At 38.5% G+C, this 8,627-nt stretch overlaps 1 protein-coding gene across 3 annotated transcripts in view; it reads right to left on the reverse strand.

Moving 5' to 3' along the window:
* LOC120418955 (uncharacterized) overlaps positions 1 to 8,281 on the reverse strand; it is a 38,268-nt gene extending 29,987 nt beyond the window's left edge. The window contains exon 1 of one of the 3 annotated variants that reach the window (XM_039581496.2): positions 7,701 to 8,281. The gene's annotated coding sequence lies outside the window, so the exon portion shown is untranslated. Of the gene's footprint in view, positions 1 to 380; positions 580 to 1,091; positions 1,370 to 7,700 lie in introns of those variants that run through there. The other 2 variants (XM_039581497.2, XM_039581498.2) reach the window with 2 other exon arrangements.
* Between the last annotated feature and the right edge of the window lie 346 nt (positions 8,282 to 8,627).

An 8,627-nucleotide genomic window follows, 5' to 3' on the forward strand; every position in this document is an offset into this window, starting at 1 on the left:
AAAGAGGTTACAATTGCCTCAACAATCAAGCCTCCGAACACCTAGTTTCGAGTAGGAATCTCGCAGTCGAGAACGCCAAGGCATTGCTGTAGAGCGAATAATTTGATTTTATTATTATTATATTATTATTTATTATATATATTGTGTTTTAGTATGTTCAATGAAGTTAAAAAATGTTGACTTTAAAATATTCTAGCATTTTCAAGTTGGTGCATAACGGTCACTAAATCACTTATTTTTACACTTATTCAAAGTACCACATATCCATCTGGTCACGTACCACCCCAAACATCCCACTGACGGTGGCGCTAACACATGGTTCCCATACTTTTCAATGAAGCAAAGCAAAGCAAAAAAAAAACACACAAGGATGCACGAACCAGAAAGGACCTCCACGGGAGATGCGAACGATGCTGCGCTCGTTTACTACTATATGCTTCACACACTGTGCCTGCGATGATGTTAATATGATTCGAACTCTGCCCCCACTTCGTCCTTGTCCACCGTGTCCATCCATTCAAAGTTGAACAATAATCGCAGCAGCAGGAGCAGCCTCGGCGCGTCCTGGCCAATGTCAATTAGAATCCTATCGGTGCCCCCACTCCCCCTCTACTCATTTCCACCAATTTTCCTCGAAATTTTTCCTTCCTTTTTCCACGCGACCGTTTTCTCGCGCGCGCCGTGAATAAGGATACTCGCGGAAGCACGCGGAGAAAAACACCACAACTGGAAAACGAAAAAAAAGAAAAACTGGGAGAGGGAAAAACGAAGTTATGATGATGATGGTGATAGCGATGAGGTCCTTGCGCGGAGTTGAAGGGAGGGTTTTACATAACAAAAACGGGTCCCCACTGGCAATGCTGGATTCTTCTGACTGTGCTCCTTATGCTGCCTGCTGATGCTGATGGCAAGCGTTGAGAGCTTATTGTGGCATGTCCTAGTCCTGGCCTGTAGCACTGCCACTCACAGAAGAAGTAGAATAAAAAATCACGAGACGAGACACTGTTCCACCACCACGAGTTTTCCCCCTGCCTCTCCCGCCCCACAAATGCACACACACACACACGCAAACACTTCAATTTTTCCCTGACCTGGACTCCTCGAACCGGTGCACGTTCAGATCCCGCCCCGGATCGAAACACGGTGGCCACAACTCCAAAACTGGTCACATATCGGCAGCACAGGCCGTAAACACTCACGCACGCACGCACTTTCACACACGAAGCACAAGAGGCTACATGCCACAATTAAGCAGCAGCAGCAGCAGCAGGCCCGAATAATCGATACCCGAACCCCAACAAGAGGCTAAAACACACACAGTTCTTTGATGGGGTCCAAGAGTGTAATATCCTGGCCGCTGCCAGCCCGTTGCTCCTGCGAGTCCTCCCGATGGTGCTGATGGCAGAATCAGCAGAAGCTATCGTAGGTATGGTTTAGTGGAAGCCGCAGGGATGCCAGAGTGTAGAGTTTGGAAATTTTAAAATATTTTGAGGATTAGTTGAACTTAAACAAGTTTTTCAATTAAAATAAAGGGGAAATAACACCATTCTATTCTCAGCTTGTCAGAAATTTGATCATGAATTACAGCTTTCATAAAGTATTTTTGACTATTTCAAAGAAATATAATGTTTAAAGATAGAAAACTCTCTTACTAGAATTCTGTGAGGACTTTCCTATGACTTTCTACTGTCAGACAACTATCCGTACAAAAAAGGATACGTAATCATTCGAAAATCGAAAATTTGTTCACAGAAAATAGAAGATCCCAAGATACCAAAACTTCATTCAAAAATGAGTTCACAATGTTTTTCAATTTTGCTAGGAAATTATTGTAAAAATGCATCGTTTCAAAGTTTTTTTTTAATATCATTAAATGAACATAAATTGATCTCATTAGTTTTTTCCTGCCATTTTTTTCTAATGTTTGATAAATTACTTTACAAAAAAACCCTATAACCTCAAGCTTTAAATGAAAATACAAAAAAATAAGGAATCTAAATCTCTGTTAACCAGCCGTAAAATTGTTATTTTGGTCATTAGAATGAATTGAATTCGCAATTCGCAATTTTCAGTGTAAAAACGGGCCTTGACCGATCTTATGCACCAGGTTCCCGACGAACACGCACTGCCGTTACACCTACATCTCACCCTTGCTCTGAGTCAGTGCGAGCAGCACGCTAGAACACGCTTTTAGTGTTCGTGCCAGGCATGCACACCTTCTTTTCCGGTTACGCATTTTAACTCGGCCGGGGGTGGTACATTACGTAGGGTTTGATGTAAGTATAAGCGCCTAACCAATTAAAGTGTGCCTAACAACTTTCATTAAAGCAAAAACTGTTTTATTTTTAGTTTGAAATCAAAAACTAGTTGTTATTTTACTGTGTATTGTTTTCTCCTTAAGTATTTCCTAGGGTTGAGTCGTGTTTATATGTTGCTATTTCTTTTGTCGCGGTGTTATGTCACAATTTTTGGTCCTAAGCATGTTATAAAAGTTTACCAAAAGTACAATAGTAATATTTGTGTTAATCCTTTAATCATTCCATAAATTGAGTAAGGGCTCGAACCTCACTTGCTTAAGAAAAAGGTGAAGTTTAAAAAAAAATGGACAATGAAGGAAATATACTATGTAAAGAATGAATAGTAAAAGAAAGATAGTAATTTATGAAGTAGATAAAGAAATTAACAATAGTTAATAAACAGAGGTAACAAACCAGCTTAGATTGTATTGAGGGCAAGTTACAGGGAAGATGAGAAATTGTTCAAATAGATAAATTAAGAAAAGGCACATGATAAACAAAATTGACATCGCTGCCAAATTAAGGGAAAGCAGACAGTTTGTTACAGCAGAATCAATTGGTAAAATAGAGTGGAAAGCGTTGGGAAATAAGAGAATAAAATAAGTAAAATCGAAATTAAGTGGAGGATAGTAAACATAAGCCGCGTTAGAAAATCAGTGAAACAAAATAAACAGAAGATAGGTGGTAGATGAAATGGAAAGAAGAGAAACCCCGTTGTGCGATGTTTCAGGTACATCCACAGCAGTTGACTCAACATACTGCGAATCAAAACAATACCGTCTACAATCACAAATTACTTCCCTTTCCCACATTGTCGCGCCCCTTTCTTTTAGCCGTCTCGACTTTGACCCACGGTGGTCAAAGGTTTACGATCCGTTTCCACAGGCCACCAGCTAGGTCATCATGAAAACCAAGCCAACGTGGAGGTAAGAAAATAGGACACTTGCAAGGAACCAGAGCTATACTGTATTGATCAAGTATGATCTAACAGGACTACGGACGAAGTCAGTGACACTCCTTTCAGGATGTTCCTCGCCTGAGCGTCAACTGAAGAGGTATTATCAGCATCATTCGCACTTGGCCTGCCATTAGAATGAATTGAATTGAAACATAAAATTTGAACATTAAATTTAAAGTTTTGAAGCTAGAAAAAGCACGAAATATTTTTTTTTTGCAATTCCGTCGTGAAACTACTTACTTTTCCTGTCATTCTTGAACGACGAAATAGCGTACTTTTCTGTACCAAAAATAACAGAATCGAATAGCAACACTTTTCAAAATAAATGCTGAAAAGTTGAACTTTTCAGCACTTGTTTTGAAAAGTAACATTTTTCAACATTTTTATGATTTAAACGATTTATTGACAAAAAAAATGAAAATTTGACATAAAATTTCACTCAGTGTGTGTTTTTTGGAATTGCAAAAAATGTTGTATGGAACTCGTTGAAAACTTGATTTTTTCAGCACTCTTCGTATTTATCCAACTCGGTAAACCTCGTTGGATAAATGTACGACTCGTGCTGAAAAAATTCTTTTTTTGCAACTTGTTGCATAAACCACTATTATAGCATTATGATTAATTTTTGAATTTCACATTATTCGGTTTTAATCTTTTCTATTTCTATCCTTTTTCTGAGCAAATTTTTAAGGTTTTTTTGTGAGTAGTTTTTCCTTCTCTTACCAATTCCACTGCTAGAATATCCAATTACATCAAAATAAATAGTTTAAACCTTAGTTCAAAGGAACTGGTAAACTTTATTTAGGTTAAAAGCAATGTGAAATTAGTTCACAAAATTAATTGAATTGAATTAAATTTCATATCTCGAGAACAAGATCAAAATACTATATATTCCATATTCATTTTTTGAAGTAAAATCATTTACCAAAACTTCCGACAAACAAAAAAAATCTCACTTTGTTATACAGTGGCTAAATAGGATGCTGAAAAGTACTTTTCGGTACAGTTATTTTTGGCAACAAAAAACAACAAACCATCCACATTAACGACCCCCGGGTCTTTTGTGGTCTCTATTGCAAGTTTCTGCTCGAACCTAGGAGTCCGAAGGCTTGAATGGGGAGAGCACCCAAACCTCTTTCAACTCCAAGGAATCTTCCACCCCAGTGTTTGAACTGACGACCTATGGATTGCAAGTCCAACCGCCGCCAGCGATTCCACCGGAGTAGGCTTGGTTTGGTGTGTTGTTTGTACTTATGGCATGGAGACGACTCCTACACCTGGAATGACTTAACGGACTAAAAACCAAGGCCGGGACCAACATTTTACTTCCTCATCCGATGGAAGGTTTTTTTGACAATAAATCATAAAAAATACGGATTAAACACGATGGTATGGAATAGCCCTGAATACGGTACACAAGCCTCAAGAATAGTTTTCAACAAATTTTGAAAAGCTTTCGAAGATAGTAAATTATTCACTCAAAATGTCAGGATTTCTCGATGAAAAGGATCGAATCGAAAACGGATTTTTATCGAATAATTACATTTTTCCCTTAGAACAGATCAAAAAAGTTTCATAAACATTTTCAGAAGAACTATTTTTTTAGTAAATCGATTACTCTGTGCTCTATTGTGCTAAGCATGCTAGATTCTTATAAAGTTAGTATAAAAGAGTATAAAGGCATCGAAATGTGGAAATTTGTATGAACTCACCACAAAATATCAGTTTTTAAAGCACTTTAAAAATATTCATTGGGTCGGTTCTCCCCCGGGTCAAGCTGGTGTTACCGGTGATGATCTCTTCACGCTTCCTGTGTTTTTCGCCCTTGCTGGAGAGATGCTCACGCGCTTTCGTGCCTGCCGAAACAAGGCAGAACAATGCCAAGCTCTCAGTGAGCCGATGTTGAAGTACATTTACAACGGATAAGCTGTGCTGTGCAGCAAATGTTTTCCATGTCAATAGACAAAACATACTGTAGTTTAAAGCTTTTTTATTTCCATCCTTTTCCTAGGCAAATCTAAATTTTAGATTAAAGGATTTCTTTTTAAATCTTCCTTCTCTTGCCAAATCCATTGTTAGAATATCCAGTTACATCAAAATGAATTATAGTACAAATCATAATTGAAAGGAATTCCAAAACACTATTAGGTTATAAAAAATACGGAATTGTAAATTGATTATTTACTTATAAAATAAATTGAATTGAATTGAAAAATATTTCTTTGTTACAATTTGATTTTAACATTATTCCAAAAGTATGCTCGAGAATCAATTTTCAACATGAATAATTTTAAATCAATAAAAGAGTTTATCCGCCAACTCACACAACAGTTGCCGCGCCTCCTCTTCGTTTTGCATGAAACTTGTTCTTAAGGGGTAATTTTTAACCCTGATCACAAATCCAAATTCTTGCCGGATTCCGTTTTTTGATATCTCCTGACGGAGGGGCAGTACGACCCCTAAATTCGAAAAAATACGTGTTTTCAATAATCTGTAAAATGGTGATGATTTGGAAAATTTGAGTCGAAGAGACTTTTTTATAAATTGGATACCCGATTTGAAAGCGTCCTCAAAATTTAGAAAAAAAACTTATTTAATCCATCCTTAGGTGGTTGGCGCCTTCCTCACATTTAAAGGGTGCTTTCCAAAATAGACACAAAATGGCGGTGTTTTTCAGTGTTTTATCAATTTGACTCATTATTCATACAGATCTTCATATTGCAGGGCACTTATGTGCTTACAACTTATGGTAGGGTAGTCAGACCTTCAATTCAATTCATGATTGATCTGAGATCCGGCCTCCAAAAAGTGCGTAAATAACACTTAAGCGCTTATAACTTTTAATAGGGTTGTCAAATCTTCAATGGACCCGTTGGAAAGGTCTTTTAAATACCTTTCTGGAAATGTATAGCATGACGGGTTTTCTTACAAAAACCACTCTTTTTACAATCTTCCGGACTTATGGGACCCCAAGACGGATTGAATGACGCCAAAACGGACAAAATCGGTTTAGCCTATGTCGAGATAATCGAGTGACCATTTTTTGATCAGCATCCCACCACACACACAGACATTTGCTCAGAATTTGATTCTGAGTCGATAGGTATACATGAAGGTGGGTCCAGAAGGTTTAATTGAGAAGTCCATTTTTCTAGTGATTTTATAGCCTTTCCTCAGTAACGTGAGGAAGGCAAAAAACGTGATTTTTATTGAATACAATAATACAATAATACAAAACATTTTTTCGTAAAATCGCGCTAATTCATTAAGGTTACAAGCAAACCCCTTTATATTTTGTTTTAACATCAGCATTTTTGTAGGTTATTATCTATTCTTTGTGGAACATTGATACACTCCAAAAAATAACTCTGCAAAGTTACACAAACATTAAATTTTAAAATGTTAAATGAAATAATGACTCTTCTGGGTTGTTGCAGATTCATAAAGTACATTAAACTTCCCGAAAAAAAATGTGGCAAAAAATTTACGTTGCGAGGCGAAAAATAGAAAAAATGCGAAACTATATTAATATTTTTTTTTTTTTTTGACTTGCTCATCCGATGGAAGGCGTGATCAATTTCGTCTCGCCAACTAGGATTTTATCAAGGTTAGGAAATGAGGGTCAAAAAATTCTAAAAACTAAATATCTATTTTCAATGCAATAATGAAAATATGTTTTTCCTTTAACTATTACATCTATTTCCAATCTGTGGTTAACCCATGGAGCATGTCGTCGGAGATGTAAAATAAACCAGCTCAATTTGGTTTTGCTGGTGCCGTTATTCAACAACAAAAAAAATAGATTTTTCACTATGCCACAGAAAGCTTCATATTTATCAATTGACGTTGAAATTAATCGCAAAATGGCCAAAGTACTAAAAAGGTTACATTTCTGTATTATTATTTTTTATTTATTTTTTGTTAACCCGATAAAAGGTCCACTCTCAATTTGAGGTGCTTGGGTCATCTACTGTTGCATCTAATCGAGTTCATATTTTAAATTCAGTGTCGTCAACTGGGGCAAATCAGGACTACAGACTGAACACAGTCGTTTTAGAGAACCTAATAAATGGTTTAACTTTGGAAATCGATGTATTATTTTTTTGTGTTCTGATTCTCTTCTTGTCGAAACAACTCAAATAATTCAAAATATTGTACAAAAACATGGTTAAAACGGATGTCCTAATTTGCCCATGTACCAAATCAATCACCTAATCAACTTTTTTTTTTGCATATTGTTGGTTTGTGTTATTCAAGATAAGTAAGATTAATAAGGATCGAAATAAAATTAAAATCATTCAAAATGGTGCCAGCTCTTTCCCTCAACCTGGCAACCCGTCCCTCGGCGCGAGTGTGAGACACAAGGAAAATCCACCACGACGAGCAAAAAGGAGCCCACCGGAGCCGTATGCCGAGGAGAGTGTGTGTATGAGAATGTGAGTGACCTATAATTTTTCCACCACTTGAGGTTTTCATCAATTTTCCTCAATCGGAAACACGGAGGGGTTGCTTCACACGGCGATTGATGTCTTTCCAGCGATTCTGCCCCCGCGGAATCCGCGTTTCCTCCAAGGCTTTCAGGGAAGTTTCGCAGGGGGGGGGACCTTTTCGTGGGGTGATACTATCGGCAGATAATCCTTGGCAGCAGCAGCAGCAGTAGTCCCGAGATCTCGGAGGACTGATGGACGGACGGACGGACGAGTTAGACGGTCACACGCGAGACGCTATACGCAATACGCCTCAGCTGCACACAGCAAAAGCACGCACGCACGCACGGCCACGGCGTTTTTTTGTAGTACGGAATCCACGACGGAGGAATCTACTGGCCGGCCATGGTTGGAGCTTTTCCCGATGCGTTGGAAAATCGTGTCCCGTTTGATCTATCCTCGTTTTTTTTTCTACCCTTCTTCTCACTTCTTATCACACTTTGGGACAACGATTCCTTCTGCCGTCGTCGTCGTCGCCGTGCTCCACCAACCAACCCATCAGAGTTCGAACCACTACCAGGACTGCCAGGACTCGATTTCACTCTACAACACAAGTTCCCAACATATTAGGAAAATGGGAAAAATCCTCTCCTTTTGAAATCCAAGAGAGAGAAAGAGAGAAATTTTCCTCCAAAAAACGCACACACACAAACGAGGCGTAAAACACCCCCTTGTCGGAATGCCGTCGCAGGATAACGAGGCTCTTTCTGGGGGGGTTGTAGTGTTTATTGGGCGTGTGTATTGGTGTGGTATGTTGCGCTTATGCGCAAATGTTAGATAAAACACCCACCGCTGCTCCTTTCATGCAGACCCCGCACATGAGGCACCATCAGACACCGCGCGTCAAACACGCCAGGATATCCGTCGATTGGGAAAACGGGGGGT

The sequence above is a fragment of the Culex pipiens genome, chromosome 2, assembly GCF_016801865.2.
Source record: "Culex pipiens pallens isolate TS chromosome 2, TS_CPP_V2, whole genome shotgun sequence".
Lineage (NCBI taxonomy): Eukaryota > Metazoa > Arthropoda > Insecta > Diptera > Culicidae > Culex > Culex pipiens.